Source organism: Aythya ferina, assembly GCF_964211825.1.
Source record: "Aythya ferina genome assembly, chromosome: 2".
Lineage (NCBI taxonomy): Eukaryota > Metazoa > Chordata > Aves > Anseriformes > Anatidae > Aythya > Aythya ferina.
This window is the reverse complement of record NC_140297.1, coordinates 109,295,894-109,312,713: the sequence shown is the minus strand read 5'-3', so window position 1 is coordinate 109,312,713 and position 16,820 is coordinate 109,295,894. Positions and strand designations below refer to the sequence as shown.

At 34.3% G+C, this 16,820-nt stretch overlaps 1 long non-coding RNA gene across 1 annotated transcript in view; it reads right to left on the bottom strand.

The window, feature by feature from the left end:
- Window positions 1-605: 605 nt before the first annotated feature.
- LOC311432285 overlaps window positions 606-16,820 on the bottom strand; it is a 99,878-nt gene continuing 83,663 nt past the window's right edge. Inside the window, exons 3-5 of the long non-coding RNA XR_014689939.1 lie at window positions 4,823-4,939; window positions 3,442-3,504; window positions 606-3,018 (exon numbers count right to left, since the gene is read on the bottom strand). This is a non-coding gene — a long non-coding RNA (uncharacterized lncRNA). The remainder of the gene's footprint in view (window positions 3,019-3,441; window positions 3,505-4,822; window positions 4,940-16,820) is intronic.

Genomic DNA, 16,820 nt, shown 5'->3' with positions numbered 1-16,820 from the left:
TTATCCTTAATTTGCAGATACATTAACAGTTGCCTTGCAAGCCTGTATTGTTTTCACTTCTTTCCACAGAAAACATTCTAAACCTGGCAACAAAGAAAATAATGAAAACTAGAGGGAACTAATGTAAAATAAGCCTAATGAGTATGTTGTCCAGATTAAAAACAAACAAAAAACCAAACAAAACAAACAAACAAACAAAACAACAACAACAACAAAAAAAAACACTTCCTCGTAAATGTGATAAAAAGCCACCTTTCAGCTAAAATTCACCTTCTATGGAAAGCACGCAGCCGAATCCATTACTTAAAGTGTCCTAACACTCCAGCAAGACCTCATTGCAGCTTTTCAATACTTCAAGCGGTTTATAAAAATGATGGAGAGCAACTTTTTATCCAGGAAGACAATGATAAGACAAGGGGGAGTGTTTTTAAATTAAAAGAGGGGAGATTTAGATTAGATGTTAGGAGGAAATTCTTCACTCATGGGAGGTTGAGGCACTAGAACAGGTTGCCCAGAGAAACTGTGGATGCCCCATCCCTGCGAGTGTTCAAGGCCAGGCTGGATGGGGATTTGGGCAACCTGGTGTAGTGGGTCATGCCCCTGACCATGCCAGAGGGCTTGGAATCAGGTGATCTTTAAGGTCCCTTCCATCCCAAGACATTCTGTGATTCTATGAACCTGCAGCTGACTTAAATCAGTATTATTTCAGGAACAGGGAGAGTCACTGTAGTGATGAGTTCACATGGACTTCCTTTGGGCATCACACAGCATCCCACTGGTAACAGCCTTTAAAACTCAGTGAAGTTACCCTTGCTCCTTTCAACTTTATACATATTAAATCTGAGTAGATTGAAGATCTTTAATACTAAGGGTTAGGAATTAGACTAAATTACATGATCTAAACACAGGCTGCTAGGATTTCCCCCAAGCTGGTCCACTATTTTTTAAATAGTGTACTCTAGGATTGCATTTGGGATTTCTTTTGTGGGGCTAAAAAAACTTGTGCTATCAGTGCATATAATCCCATTAAAGTGGACAGGAACTATACTGGTTCCCTTACTCTACTTGACAATAATCTTAGTTTTTTATACTTGATCAGAGATCATTATAGATTCCTTCAGATTCCTTCAGGATGTTTTCTTCTCTTTTGTATGCTCATATTGTCTTAAATATTCAGCCATGCAGCTGACTCAAATTCCACTCAAGTGCTTGATCCAAATTGCTATGGCTGTTATCTTATAGCACATCTTCTGAACTTTGTAAACACAAAAACATTGTTTCAGGGCCTAGTCCTTCTTTTCTGGTATGAACACTTTTCTAATAGGAAAATTAGCCATAATAGAAGCATTTGCTCAAGAGTGAAATTAAAGATGTTATTGAATTTTCTGAAGCAAAATGTCTACAGAAAGCAGATTACTATTTTGGCCTGTTGTTAGAGATTAAAGATGTTAGAGATTAAAGATATACCTAGCAATGTGCAGGCAATATGTTCCAGTAAAACAAATGTGTTTAAATTCATCTTCAATTTTCTTCATATTATCTGAGACACTTCTGATAAATGTTAGGGTCAATAAAAGAATGTGTTCACCTGTAAAGTATCTATGAGACTTGGAATGGACATCTCGTAATCTCTGCAGTGATCTATTCCTATTCCTAGTAATACTTGTCATTTGCAAGCTAAATCTTTCTTTCTTTCTTAATTGTGGTATTGTGGAGTTCTGACTAAGACTAGATGCCCCGAAGCAGATTAATGGAGACACTCACTGTGCAAAGTTAAGTCATATAGTATTTGTTTAGAACATTAATCTTAAATTACATGAAAATTGAAATCCTTGAGTTACAGGTATCTTTGAATTAAAATAATGTATTAAAAATGAAAAGCGGGGGGAGGAAGCAAATATGAAAAATAAAAACTTGTGAACACATGTACTTTAGGAGTTATATTTTAGGAAGGGTGGAGTGTGGAGTGGTATATTGAAAATTCACCGTATGAAGGGGAAGGAGGGAAAGGGGTTATCAGATTCTAAATTACTGGTGAAATATAAAAATTAAAATAATAAGACATGGATGTGATATTATAGCCAGCTTCATAATACTTTTTAAAATACAATAAAATGTTATGTAAAACACATACAATTTAAAATACACGGCACACAGCAAAAATGTCCTCTCCATAGAATCCAAGTCATAGTATCATAAAAGAGCAAGGGTACCTGCTACCATTTACCCTGTAGGGTAAATCCTGTAATCATTAACATATCTAGTGACTCACTGAGTGCATTTTCTAAACAGAAATAAAAGCTTGAAGCTAGGACAAAGACAGAAATACTGCCACTTGAAGCTGTATTTTTTCCGTTAATTTTCTTGTAGGAAAACCCTGGCTAGATGTTAATTCTGGAAAACTTTTTAAGCTGGAAGCCATGCAAAACATGTTGTAACCCAACAAACACAAAAAACCATCAAGCGATGGGGCTTCCCTAGATAATGACAGCTGGTGAGTAAGTTTTATGTAAAGTTTTATGATGCGTCTTCCTGGGCACTTTATTAGAACGAGATTTTCAGAACAGTATTAGTGAAGTATCACGTATTAGTGAAGGCTGAAAAAACAAAGAAACAAACAAACAAAATAAAACAAAACAGGAAAGAACAGAGCAACAAAAAGGCAGGTCAAAGGACATGACAGAATAGAAATTCTGTGCATTCTTCTGTGTTCAGGGAAAGGAATCCCAGGGACTAGAAGGAAAGATGCAAAAGCTGAGGTTATCAGGAGTAGATATAGCACAGAGGTATCTGAAGTTACAACACAAACATCTTGAAGTTTAGGACTGTGAGTCAATAGGCAGAAACTGGAGTAGGTTTAGCAGAGATTGCTAGATTGGTAGATTGACTAGAGATTGGCTAGATTAGAGATTGGTAGATTGATGCATACAATATAGGTTGATGGGTAGAGCTCAGGAGGCAACAAATGAAGGAATAGATGTAGAAGTGAAGTAGGTTCATAATCAACTGGAGATTGGGCTGAAAACAGAAACAGAGAAATTAAAAGTCTGAAAATAAATATTTTCTCATTATTATTATTATTATTTAGCTTAAATTATTCTTGTAAGAGGCTGGTATGTAATATCCAGTGAAGTCCTATTCAGTGAAATGTTCTAGGTCAAAATCACTTTTATGAAAGTGTTTTACGCTTCGACCCAACAAACCAAGTTACCAGTGTACTTTAAGTGCCCTTCTCTTATTTCCCATATGTACTTGGAACAGGTTGATGTGTGACTTACAGGAAAACCTGGGTAAAGCTTATGCTTGCTTGCTTGCTTGAAATATGGATGAGTTTCAGTAACATTTTTAAATGAATACAAAGGGAAAGTGTAGACTGGTAAAATAGAAATACAAGCCCAACTGATCAAATCTCACTTGTATCCCAGAAACCTAAAAACTCACCAAACATGTAGAGTTGAGTGGGGGAACACAGAAGAGAAGTCTTGGAACATTCAAAATATTGACCTGATGATTAACAAAGTATGTCCAAAAAAGAAAAAAAAAAAAATTAATTGAAAAATAAATTATAACAATTGATATATAGTTTGTTAAATGTATGAAAATAATTAACGATATCATCTGCAAAGTCTTGAAGAAATAAAAATAGTATGAAAAAACATTTCATAGTTGCAAAGTATATTAAGGAATGATTAGCAAAGACAAGGACAGGAGGACCTTCATTTTGTCATATGGAAGCAAAGGTGCTAACATGCTTAATTAGTTCATTTCAGTCGATTTCATTCAGAGTCACTGTAATTAAGATAGTGAAAAGGGAAGCTGAAGATGAGATTCTCACAACACATGGCTACTTCAGGGACATTTTTTCTCTTAAAATTTTGTGTAAAAAAATAGTTTGATTCATTTAGCTTTTTCTAAAATAACATTCTCCCTAAGCCAATGTTCTATATTGAATTTTAACTAGTTAGACTGAATTGTGAAACTGTATTTATGTCCTGTAAGTGTTAAAAATTATGACGTGAATGTGTTAGCTACCTTAGTAAAATCCAGAAATAGCACTGCTATTTTAAACAACAAGCTTCATAATGTATCCCACATGTAAGAGCATAACTACCAATTATGTCCATTCTGATATATTGTTTTTGATTTTTCATGAGTGACCACAGGAGAATGATTGTGCCTAACAACATCAAGAACTCCATTCTTAAATAAAAGATTAATGTGGTCCTCTAATTTCATGGTGCAAACCTACAATGAAAAAAATTAGAAAAGTTGATTGACACAGTTACACTAGTGTGCATATGAAATATTGTAAAATATCTCATATCATTAGATTTTGACACAGATCAAGAATTAACGCAATAGGATATAAAACATAGACAAAAGCACAGACTATCAGTTTGCAGTTTATCAAACATAAAGGTACTTTCACTGAGACTGTTTCTTATTTTAAGTGTTTTTAACAGTTGTTCTACAAAAAGATATTGTAAATGCCGTATTTCTGGGCATGATGAAATACTACTTTATAAAGAATTACCATTTCTCTTACTTTGCCAACCATTATCATTACTTCTTTCACCCACATTCCTCCTCTAAATTAGTTTTGTTTCTGCATACTTACTATGTTATTGAGGTTAGGAATTCTGCCGAGTAACCTCGTTGCTGTTGCAGCCAGTTTCTGAACAAGAAGGACTTAATTTTTTCTTCAGGTGTATTTAATCCTTTTTATTTATTTTTATTTTTTTTCCCCGTCATTGCTTTAGTCATAGACATTAAAATAATGTGTTTGATCTTTTGGAGAAGTGAGGCCTGTGACATATCTTACCTCTCTATGTTTGCATGACCCAAATCCTTCATAATACTGTTTTCTTCAGGATGCGTTAAACTTACTGCTACAATAAATTGGGATCTTCAACACAATCGACTGTATTAACTTACGTAGCTGAAAGAAATGGAAAACAAGTTTAATGTTTATGAACTCTAGTTCAATCATCTTTGTTAGGAGTTATGAATTACATGTGGCAGCTTTATTCAACCCTTAAGATAAACTCAATTCTGTGTTGGCTTCTGTACCTTGAGAGGCTCTTCTTTTAAAGACTATTTGTGTGAGCTATTAAATGGTAGAGAAATACTTCATATTCAGAAAAGCTTATTCTAGAGACAGAAGATTTGTATTGCCACTCAGTGCATTTCACAGTTTGCTATTTCCTACTTCAAGCCATTAATGTTAATCCTAAAGATGAATGCAAAATAGTTGAAAGTGAATTGGTGTACGTTAACAACTAATAAGTATTTTTCAGTCAAAAGACGGTTTCTTCTTGAAATCCTCATGAACAAAATAGGTCCCTAAGGGAATCATAGTTCAAAAGAGGTGATCTCCAGTTGCTTAGAGGCAATGATGTGTGGAGAAAGGAAATTGTGCAATTACTCTTCTCAGAAGTCTGTTAAAGCTGTCAAATAATTTTGAAACTTTACCTGTATTTCAGGAATGTCATAGGCTATTAAAAATAAATTAATTAAAATAGATCAGTGACTGTGTGATGGTGTAGCTTTATAACTTACGAATAATTGTACAAATGGTAGCTCCTCCTTTTAAACAAGTTATGATAGTCATTAAGAAACACATTTTGTTGTTGTTCTTCATAGGGCAAATTTCCTTGCACCTAAAAGTTTAAAATTGCATTCCTTAAAGCTATGAGAGAACATTGTCCTACCTAAAGTTTAAGCTTGACTCACCATGAATGACAGAAATGAATATAATGAAAGCATTTTCAGTATTTGCTAAGGTGTTAAACTATAAACTTAATTATGACAGGTGCTAATCCACAGAAATAACAAAGGTATCTGTTTTTATTGATTTTTATTTCAAGTTGCTGACTGTCAGATAGTGATCACTGTGGAACTTCTCCAAGTTATTAATCACAAGTTAGCTACTACTTCAACCCAGAGACTGCTACAGGTCTCCTGTTTTAGCTGTCTGTTATCTGTAGTGGCTGATAGGTCCAAAGCCCTCTAGGTTCTATTCCTGTAGGAATCTATCCTTCACTAGCCCTGTAGTTACACACAATTTTCCTAAATCCTGTCCCCTCATCAAATGAAATATCTCTTATGCCACTGATTATGAAGCTGTCCGTACCAGAGAGAAAATAGTGGAATTTATCCCATAACTGGAACAGGAATAAATATGATATAGCAATTAAAGACATAATTTCAATGATTGGACAGTCTCTTCCAGCAGCTAATCTCATAATTCCTGAAAGTAGTTGCAGAGGAATGCAGAAAGTTGTGCGAGGGCTCTTTTGCATGGGTAGGAAATCCCAAAACATGGCAGGCAGTTGCTAGATACAAGATGTTGCTAGATACAAATCTAAAGTTGGAATACTGCTTTGTTTCATACTACAGCTCCAAAGTATACAGAGATTTACTTACACAGAAATACATTGGCATATGTGTAGCATGTAATATTTTCATGGACTAGTAGCTGATCTCATACAGTCTGAATTCCTCGCATTCAATGGCTATGCAACTTTCTCTTGATTCTATTTTCTGTTGTTGACTAAAGTGTATTTAGGTGGCTTAAAAATTACTTTGAAGCAAAATATCTAAAACATCATTTATAATTTCATATTTGGGAGCTTCAGTTTTCATTATTGAATACCTGTATTTGGCCAGCATACAGCAGGAACCTTATTGGGCTTCCAAATGTAACAATGGAAATGCCTTGCATCAGTTTTGTTAACATAAACATGTTAAAGGATTTACTTTGGTTCACAGACAGGAAGGAAGACTCCAGTCATCCTTGTCCGGAAAGAAATTCTGTTTCATAGTGGTGGTCAGTATTTCATCCCTAATTGTACAAATCTTTGCTACTTTTAGGGTGGACAGAGACCATCCATCCTCAGGAAACTAGGTGCAACAATTCATAGACTGCATGATCATTCCTTCCTTTTACCTATATACATATATAAAGAAATCAATGATAATATATATATATATTATATATATATTATATATATATAATAATATATATAATAATTAAAATAAAATAAATAAATTAAATATTATATATAATAATATATATTATATATATAACATATATATAATAATATATATATATATATAATATATATATATATATATATATATATATATATATATATATATTATCATTGGTTTCTTTTTCCACAGAAGGTTTTTGCTCTTTTTTTTTTTTCTTAGATTTCTCAAACATTCTAGAATATCTGTTATCGGGGGATAGGGAGAAGGGAGAAAAACCCATAATACAATGCTTTGTCATCCACATAGTTTTTTTTTTTTTTTCCTCTGGAAAGCGGATGAAAGAGAACATGAGACACATGTGACATCTTAGTGTGTTGCTTAATGCGCTACTGGCCGCTGTTTGGATGCTACAGTGATAAGGGTGGCAAAAGAACCTATATAGAAGAGATTAGCCAGGGATTTGGGAGAAGGAGAGCCAAGTGGCAATCAAAGTGGCTGAAGAAAATATAGGGAGCACAGAGAGGATTGTAGAAGCATCTATCTGTCAATATTCTGAGTATGTACTTATCTTCCTGTACCTATTTCCCATGAGTCAGACAGTACTGGTAGCTGCAAATTCAAGCACCCTCAGAATCCTTGGATATCAGCGTGGCCCTCTGATTCAAAGTGGTAATTACCTGTCATTGTACAAGAGCACCTGAAAGCTGCTTTTGTATAGCCAGAACAGTTTATGCTATAATAGAAAAACAAAATTGTATCAACTGAAATTGCTGGGTTAGATTTTTTATGACTACCTCTGAGGTACAATAGTCCTTCCTCCCCTCCCTCCCCCCTTTTTTCCTTTTCTTTTCTGGCAGATAGGCAACAAAAATAATCAGGAATCTTGACTGCAATCTGTAGGACATTGTCTCTGATGATACATAAACACTGAAAAATAAGAAAGAACATTTATTGACAGCTGTAATACAGTGCAGAACCTTATTTTAATAAGATAAAGTCAAGTAAATACCCTTTAGCTTTACTTAATTACATAAGAAAATTATTACTAAATGCTGCACCTTCTGAACACTGAGTTAGGATTTTCTTGTTTATAGCCTGAAAAATGTCTCTGGCCATTATTTGTGAAAGTCACATGAAAATCAAAAAGTCACATAAATCAAAGAAGTAAATAAGTGGAGCAAAAGGTATTTAGTATAAAAAGAGAGTAATCTAAAGTACAATAATATAGGAACAACCAGGTCTTGGTCTCAAATCTGATCAGTTTATCATCTTGTAAGGAATGGCTAATAAGAAATTAACTTTTTTTAAAATTTATTTATTTTTTAAATCCATTTATCCTTATTTGGGGGTTATTTTGGCTTATAATGGACTAATTTAAATTCCTCAATAAATTGACCTTCTTCTCTCTATTAATACTAAGCATAGCTAAAAATCAGATAGATATACTCTTACCATTTTTCTTCTTTTGCAAAAAGCAGAGAATCGAGAGATGGTATGTCTACATCACCTTCTGTGATGGAGACCTTGCAGGCTTACTGTACAATCTCTTTCACTGCATCATTTAACAAGTGAAAAGTTTTCCCCACATTTAAGATGGGCCTTTAAACCATAAACTCTCTACTCACTTTGGACATGCATAAGTAGATTATTTCCTTTTCTTTGTTACAGTTTTTTTTCACATTTGGAGCCTGTTGTTACATCCATTCTTTTACTAGACAGCTGCAGTTCTTTCTCTTTTCCTAAAGAAAATGTCACTATACAAATGACTGTTGCTTTCCTTGGTGAAGTCCAATTGGTGTACATCTTCTTGAAGTACCTCTTGAAACACCAAATGGGATGATTTCTCATCAGTGAGGAATATTACTAAAGAATGATTCATTTGGTCTGGCAAATGTATTCCAGCACAATGATCTTCTGTACAACCATGTGGCATTTTAAACATTCTAAGATTTTAAGTGAACATAGGTCAATCATACTGTAGTACAAGTAACTCAAGCCTACCAGAAACCCCATGTAACTGTTTTGTCTGTCAGGCAGCTATTAGAGCTGAAGGTTCTACTGCTACATTTTCTCTGTTAATATTATTTGTATTAGCTACACTAAAACTAAAGCTGTGGTAGATATACATGTCAATACCTTGGATTCATAAGTCCAAAAATAACAGTCTTTTTTTTTTTTTCTTAATAAAATATCGGTATTAATGAAGACAGAATCAATAGAGTTAAGCTGCTTTGAGTTTATGTTATTCTGTTGGCAATAGATTGACATTTCCTGTAATTCTTTCTTTATGCATCACAGTGTGATAAATCACTTTGTGGCAATGTTTTGTCTTTTAATCAAAAGACTGAATTCAAGTTGTTCTTTGCATTAATTATCCATCAAAATTGTCAGATAACTCACGTTACTTATTTATTCACCATATTTTAATTTATTGACTACATAAGTATGCAAATGCTTAAGGCATGAATTCAATCCATTTTGGTAGACATGAAGACTACCAATGTATAATCATATATGTACAAATAATATATATAATAATTTTAATATAACTCAAATGCTAGAAATAAAAGCAATAAATATGAAACCAAATAAAGTAATTTTAGCATATGATACAACATCTAAATAATCACTCAGTGCATGGTCATCAAATAAAAATTAAACATATCACGTATTAGTATCATTTATTGTTTTTCTTAAATATAACTTAAATTTCACCTTGTGATAAATATTTTATTTATTGAATTTCTAAATAAAATGGTTTGGAAGACAATGATACAGCATACAGAAATGAAACATTTTGGAAGACCTTCTTTTAGTCCCCTTGCTAAGGCTCATACACAACCCAACACGCAGAAGGGACCAGGAGGAAGTGAGTTCTTCCAAGTGCAGTAAAATGCTGTAGGATAAGGGGGGTAGGGAGGGAATGTAAGAAGTGGAAGTATATTTCAGGTTCAATATGACAATTTTAAAGTAATGCTGGAGCATTCAACTAGAATAATGTTTTCGGAACCCATTACTGTATTCCTCGTCCTCCAGGATGATGATACCCTAAGGAGCTAACACCTATTTTCCCTTCAGGACTTGATGTGGCCCACAACCCCACTATAACTTGAGAAAAAGGAAAGGAAAGGGAAAAGGAATTATTTTAAGCAGACCTAGGAAAAACTTAGTGTAAAATTTGTCCCTTGAAAGCGGTACTTTTATGTTTTGTTTAGGGATTTTAAAACTAGAAAAAAAAAAAAAAAGACATTTTTCTTCTACAGTCCTACATCCTCCAAATATTTCATTTTCCCCATGAATAGAACTCGTAACTGACCAAACTCTGAAAATGCTCATGGAGATACTAATCTAATTTCTTCATTTTATATCCATACTAGGGCAAGCAGCTTGATTGCTAAGAGTACTTTTTCATATGGTTGAATTGTGAGTGGGGTCAGAGAAAAGGAGAAGGAAAAGGGGTTTCAGGGAAAATGAAAACTACACAAGAAAGAAAGAATAATTCAGGTCAAGTTAAAGTTGAGAGATTTTTTTGAAGAAAAGTGTTTGAATTTTTGTCATGGTTACTTAACTTTGTTTCTTAATTACTGCTTTTTTTTTTTAGTTATTTATTTTAAGAGAAAAGACCATTTCAATATGAGAGCAACTATTTCACTTTAAAATGTCAAAAATGTTTCAGGTTTTCAGATATTAAAACGTGAACAATTTCGAATACCCTTTTCCACTTTTTTTTTTTTAATTATTTTTTAATTTATTTTGGGTCAAATGAATTTATTTTCCTACACAATCTCTTTAGAACTGCATACATTTGTGATTTTACTGTTTGCTAAGGAAAAAGAAAAAATAAAACAACAACAACAAAAATGGTGCAATGCTAGTGAAAGCACAAGATTTCCTGAGTAGTAATTATTTGTTGCATTTGTGTGGCTTTAGTTCTAGAGATTACTGATGACCTTCTATTTTTAAACCAAATTCCTTGAGGTACAAAGAAATCTCTGCAGATCCTTAAGATTTGCAATGATCACATCATTCTTTCTCTGTAGAAGAGAGACAGGTTTGTGTTCCTGAGAAACATTGTGCAAGAAAATGCAGAAGGCTTCAGTTGATGGAGCTGACATCTTCCCAGAATCCTCAAAGATTAGTGGATTTTTCAACATCATTCTCGTATTTTAAAATCCCTCTCCTATTAGGACACCATCAAAACATTTCTTGTTAGTTTTAACTGTAAAAAATGGACAAAGAAAAGCATTACATTTCAGAGCAGTTCAGTATTTAAGTTACACTTGTGTTTTTTCTTGGTATCCATGGTTGGATCTGTTCGATGCCATTACAAAACAGCCATGAACTGTAGTGGCTGACCCTGGATTCTCCCACATCCTGAGGTGAGCACTCTGACTGGTAGGCTAGAGAAGATTGATCTCTGTGTATGACATATTAATGAGACTGATAGTTCTGGTGATGCAGAAGATGAGGGTATATGACATATATATGACAATATATGACAATTCGGAGGGCATGGATACTCAGATACATTAATGGTATTTAGGAAAATTACAAGATTAAGACGTAAAGTAACCCAGTCTACTAGAGCATGAACTCACTACCATAACAGGGGGGAGATTTCCACGTACTTCAATCTGAAACCTGTTTGTACTGAGCTAGTGTGCAAACATAGCTATGCCCATTTTAAGCTGGATCATGATTTCCAGTGATTTTCTCAGCAGGTCTTTAAGCAGGTTAATTTTAATTAAGTACTAAATTAATTAGGTCTCTTCTAAAATTAATTAGCTCTCACTCTGGTCATAACGGAAAGTTTAAACCTCATCAAATCAAGAAGCATTGCCTTCTGTATGTAAAGAAAAGTTAGTCTGCCAGCTTTATAGTGATCTGGGAATTTTATTTGAATAGAAATACCGTTTCTTCTAGATTTTTTTTTTTTTTTTTTTTTTTTTTTTTTTTTTTTTTTGAGTCCAGCTTGCCTTTTTGCTCCCTGTTTTCTTAGTGTGCTCTGCTAATAAGGTTAGCAAATTCTTTGCCTGTCTTGTTTGGAGATACATGCTGAGAAGGATTAGTTTACTTCTTACTCTTTGTCAATGCTAATGGAAAGATCAAATATTTGTACAAACACTTCTTCATTGTGCTAATGAGAGACAGGACTTTGTTAGGTGTAATTTTTACTTTAAACTCTCAGAAAGTTACACAACAGTGTTTATTACAAACCAAGTCCTTAGAAACAAAAGCCCTTATCTTTTTCTGTAACACTGGGGAAATTAACATTTTATGAGAAGTTCTCCCTTCCCCTCTTTAAACCTGTTTCTGATGAATTGGCATGGGTGAAAAGCACTACCACAGTGAAAACCAAAACACAGTGTTAGACAGTGCCTCTACACTCGCTTCTTCCATGACAGACAGCAGCAAGACATAGTGCCAATGCACTGTGAAGATATCCTCACCCAGACTCTCTCAAATGCGTTCATTCCTATGGAGGTCAAGTAGTGATTATCAGTGCTCAAAGAATTGAAGAACAATGACTAGAAATAAGACAAGTTACAGCAGATGAAAAATGATCTGAAGCTGTGACAGTCCTGTCACAGCTTCTGAAACACATCTAAACAATAATGCATCATTTTGTTTCCAGATTTTTTTTTTTTTTTTTTTTTTTTTTTTATTTTTTTCCTCCTGGCTTTTCCCTGCTAATGGAAAAAGAAAGTTGTTGCTGTGGACATTTCAGTTAAGACATACATCCAGGATAGAACTACTGTGAAAAATACGTGCAAGAACAATTTCAGGACACTGATCAACTTCGAGTTCAGAGACAAACATGAAGATTATCACAAAGTTCAAAGATAGGATTTGTCAGGAATTTTAGTTAATGTTCAACTACATGTACCATGAAAAGACTGACTGAAATACCAAACTTTCAAGCGGTGCTGTTCATAGATGCATATCAAGAAAAATTAAGAGAATATTCTCTCTATATGCGATAATGCATTGGCCAGTTCATGGGATACTTCTGTCAGTATTAGTGTGCCCATCACAGAAAGATGTGAAGTAGCAAAAAGGGGTCTAATAGTGAGAAACTTGCAGAAATGGTCATCTGTAGTCTGGAAAGAGGTTTTCATGTGTAAGGCTTGAAAATATCTGAAGACATTCATCATATTCATCTCAGTCAGCACATTTCTCTGAAGCATCTGTTATCTGAAAATTTTAGACACAAAAGACACTGAACTGGGTGGATCTTACATGTATATTTGGTTCACTGCTGTAATTCCAGCATTTCGACAGGCCACACAAAGGACTGAGAAAAAGATGAGCTTTCACTATCCTAGGTATATAAAACTGAAATACAACAGACCCCTCCATCATTACAGCAGTAACTAACTTGCTCAGCTTCTTAATTCTTCTAATTTACAATGCAGCAATATTTAGCAGTAAAGCATGTATGTACTAAGAGGGAGAAGGCAGAAAAGAACACAACTGTGAACCGTACACTGAAAGGCATCTGTTCCTTTTCAGAACAATCTAAATAAGAAATGCTTATTACCTTGCAGTAACAGGATAACTGAATGAGCAATTCTTCAATTCTGAGATCAACATTTTATTCATCTACCCAGGCTGCAGTCACTATTACAGTATTACCAATAGATGTACAACATATAAGCATGGGAAAACTGGTGAATAAGACAAGGCTCTATTAGGTTGAGTACCAGTCATCAGATTGTACAGAAATCATTATCTGTAACCAAATTGAAATCACTCACTTCAGGTATGCAGGCAGATGGTGAGCCTGAGCTCAGCCTGAGGTCAAACTACCAAGGAAAAAGTGTGACAGATTGCTGGACATTGAACAAAACTGAAAAGAAGCAGTTAGCAAAACCTGAAATTGCCTAGAACTAATAAGATGACAGCAGAAGAAACTAGCAAATTGAAATAGAAAAATCAGAAATTTTGGTTGTGTGAATAACATCAAAGTACATTGAAAGAGAGGTTTCAGGCTTAGCAAGGATGAATTACCAAATTATGGTGTAAAATCAGCAAATTCAGAGCTATTGGTGAAAGAGTAAAATGAGTTTGTGCTCAATGCAGGAATAAAGGGGAAAAAGAATATTAAGCAAATCAAGACATGTTTTGTTCACAGTTGTTACCAGTCCCTTTGAGCAGCCTTGCAGTTGACAAAGACTGGTGCAGAGCAGGAAACCAATTCTTCTGACTCTACCCCATGTCTGACCAGTTTCTGCAGCCCTGGGGACCAGGGTGTTGTCCTTCATATGAATGCAGGACACTGTAAAAGGGGTGGTGCAGTGACTTGCCCTAGCACAGACATGACTCATTAACATGCTGATACTATGGGATTGGCTTCCATGCTGACTTCTCTCCACTAAGGAGAATCAACAGATTAGTTGCAGTTCAATAAGGAGCACCTGCTCATCAGTCTAATTCACTTTTCTATTAACTCACACCATAGTCTCTAAACAAGTACTCAAATGGCAGTAATTTAATCCTTGCAGATCAGAATTGGGTAATGAACTGATCACATAAACACAAAGTACTTGGAACAGCAAAAGTTTAGTCAGAGATACAGGGTCGGACAGAATATAAAACATGGCACCCCTGCTTTTAGGATGTTTCATTCTCACTACACTGCAGTTATATTTTATGACTATATGTTAGGCATCCTTAGAGGCTTCCTAGATTTGTGTGAGGTCTACCAGGAATTTGAAAAGAAGTTTAATGATGCCATCTTGGCGGAGCAGACCTTTTTACTGAATATGGTGATCCTAATGGTGAGTTATTCTATATTCTTAGAACAGTATGTTTATCTGGTATAACACAGCAAGTAACTCTGGACATAACAGGAACAAAATACATTCCCTTTTGTCAAAGATTATTGAATTTACAGTATTACAGAAACATAGCATATCTGAAGTTGGAAAGGATCCACAGGATTATTGAATCCTATCTTTGCACAAGAACACAAAAAAAAACCACATCAAACAAGCCATGTGTTCACACACATGTGTTCACATACATGGAGCATTGTCCAAATGCTTATTGAACTCCAGAAGGCTCAGTGCCATGACTACTGCCATGGGGAGCCTGTCCCAGTGCCCAACCACCTTCTTGGTGAAGAACCTTCTCCTACCACCCAGCCTGAACCTCCCCTGTCACAGCTTCATGCTGTTCCATTGGGTCCTATCAGTAGTCTGTACAATATTCAGTATCCAGAAAAGTATAGACTTTTAAATAAAAGCAAAGGTACTTTAATGACCAAATCTAATTTGACTGAACAAGTTTTGCTAAATATTTCTCTGCATCAAAATAAAGAATTCCTGTCATGGGATTTTATCAAAATTTAGTATAGCATATACATGGCTTAAAAACTCAAAGCTGTTTAAAATGTAACATCTAATGACCTTTATTTAAGTTATTTCATTGCAATGGAATAGTTATTGTCAGAGCACAAACATGTATTTTGAATCATTCTAAATTAAATAGCATTTACATAAATCTTTGCAGGCAAGATTTAACACTGTTCCAGAGTTAGTCCCACTTAAGCTGGAGAGCAATAGAGTTAATCCACAAGCAGTATTTTCTGAACAACTGTACAGGGACAAGAGAAACCTTTTTATAGAAAGTGTTAAGACCCAAAATGTTTTAAGACCGCTCTTACAGTACCTCTATCAACTCTTTAGAGAAAATTAAAAAATAATAAAATAAATAAAAAAAAAAGGAAAGAAAAATCCCACCATCTTTGAAAGTGTGAGATCGTATGGATGAAACAAACAAACAAACAAACAAACAAAAAACAACAAAAACAAACACACACAAAAAAAACATAAAACTGCTTTAAAAAAAAAAGTTGATTTTGAAGGCTTTACTCTTACATCACTTTTTTTTTTTTTTTTTTTTCTTCTGAAAGCAATAATACTATTGTTTATACAGTGAAAAGGTTCTGACCCTAGCATAATGGTTATAGGCTTATGGAAGATGTTAATCCTTAGAGACTGAACTATGCACAGTCCCTTTTGCTCTGTAATGAACTGTAGCAGAACAGAAGTATCGCTTCAGCGTTTATATAGGTAAATACAATTAGTCACATAGAAGGACAAAAAAAGTTTCTGAGACATAACACAGGAGACAAGGAGTGTTTGGTGGAAGTAAGTTTTTTTTTTTTTTTAAACTGATCCTTAGAAATAAATAGCTAAAGGCAAGACCTTTGGCGTGATCTGGCCTTTTATGCCAAAGGGAAGAAGTGATGAGTAAAGTTGGATTTCACATAATGGATATCTACATAATATCGTGTGCAGATAAGTAAGAATAAATTTTGATATTTGATTAATGAGCTTAAAATTGAAAAATTTCAAAATTATTATACTTCATTTGAGGATTAATGCCAATTCACCTGCTCTGGGCCATATCCTAAACTGATGAACTTGGATAGGTCTGTTTAGGTCTGTTTATTAGCCCATATGTAAAAAGTGATTTGGACAAAATCATACTCTCCTAATTGACTCAAGGTGGGACCAAAAAAAAAAAAGCAAAAAAAAAAATATTTTCTTCCTAGAGGTTTTCCTTCCATTCACTCTAAAAATGAAGCAGAATTTGGGGTGAGCTTTCTAGATTTCGTCTCCTATCAATGAGTTCCTGCTCTCTTATTAAAAAAACGAACAACAACAACCAAACAAACAAAAACAACCCAAGGAACTGGAGAAAAGTTTCTTCTCTTAAAGAGTTTGCTGAGATGGAAAGTCTCAGGCATCAAAATAATAGGATTTGCAGAGAAACCTGAAGCATCCAGGAAGAAAGTATTGTAGAAAGTGTAAGTC